At 43.6% G+C, this 1,214-nt stretch overlaps 1 protein-coding gene across 1 annotated transcript in view; it reads right to left on the reverse strand.

The window, feature by feature from the left end:
• tmem267 (transmembrane protein 267) overlaps positions 1 to 1,003 on the reverse strand; it is a 6,275-nt gene extending 5,272 nt beyond the window's left edge. The window contains exon 1 of the mRNA XM_005729209.1: positions 912 to 1,003. The gene's annotated coding sequence lies outside the window, so the exon portion shown is untranslated. The remainder of the gene's footprint in view (positions 1 to 911) is intronic.
• Positions 1,004 to 1,214: the final 211 nt, after the last annotated feature.

Here is a 1,214-nt window from a genome sequence, read left to right on the forward strand (position 1 = left end):
TGGTATGGCTTCGCGGGCCAAATGTAATTAGGCTGCGGGCCAAATTTGGCCCACGGGCCAGAGTTTGACACCTGTGCCCTAAAGGAAATCTCGGGGGAATCGATCCAGCACCTGCTTAAATCCATACCAGGTAAAAGGGGGAACAACCCAATACTAGCCGAATAAAATGTCCAGTAAGTGCACGTATTTCAGTTACAGATCATACCTATATGAAAAGAGCAAACAAAAACCACTCCGCACCTTCCACATAGGAACAATACCTAATAACAACACATAATAAAGTACTGTGGAGAACTGAACAACAAATACAAAGTTCACACACATAAGACAGTTTGAGTTCCCTGAAAATCCACAGCTTTCCAACACCCAGATTATTTTTTATTTTTTGGACCATGGGGGCATGCAAAAATAGATCTGATGCGTCTCATGCAACTGAGCGAAATGTAGGACAGACTCAAAAGGCGCCCTGCTTTTGTCTTTTACTACCAGCTGATGATGCAACAGCAGTGCTTCTCTTGAAGATGCTCCTATGAATGAAAATTTAATTAGCTGGTTATTTTTGTCACCGGCTAGCGGCTCCAGCTGAAGTCCCTGCCTGCAAAGCTCCTTGCGGTCCGCGTAATGTTTGTTTGACTTGACATTAAAGTCAAACAAACATTAAAGACATCTTAATTAGACCCCATATAAGCGAGCTAAAATAACACCACAGACAGTGCTAGGCGCTACGTGGCTAGTAGTGACAGAGATGCTGCTATGTGTAGGCGGACAGCAGCTGTCACGATTAGCGATGGATTGCACGTCATGACAGGCATCGTCCCCGATTTAAAATTAAGAACAAATGTATAACCGATCAATAAGAGATTTTTTATATCATTTTTGATGAAACGCTTGGAAAATAAACCAACACTTACCCCATTTCCCTGCATCCGTAAATCTACTGAAGTGTTCACACTTCTTCTGCTGTGTTGTGTTGTAGCGCCAACGCTCAGCGGTGCTTTGCTGCCACTCGCAGGGCATGAGTGGGACCCACCAGCAAAGTATCGCTAGAAGACCAGAAGGGTTCAAATCCACTATATTGCCAAAAATATTTGCTCGTCTGCCTTCTTACGCATATGAACTTGACTGACATCACATTTTTAATATGATGTGAATGCATGCTTCCTTTGCAGCAATAGCAGCTCCAGCGCTTCCGAGTGCTTTCCAAAAGGTTTAGA

The sequence above is a fragment of the Pundamilia nyererei genome, unplaced genomic scaffold (assembly GCF_000239375.1).
Source record: "Pundamilia nyererei isolate P.nyererei 1_Seehausen unplaced genomic scaffold, PunNye1.0 scaffold00032, whole genome shotgun sequence".
Taxonomy (NCBI): Eukaryota; Metazoa; Chordata; class Actinopteri; order Cichliformes; family Cichlidae; genus Pundamilia; species Pundamilia nyererei.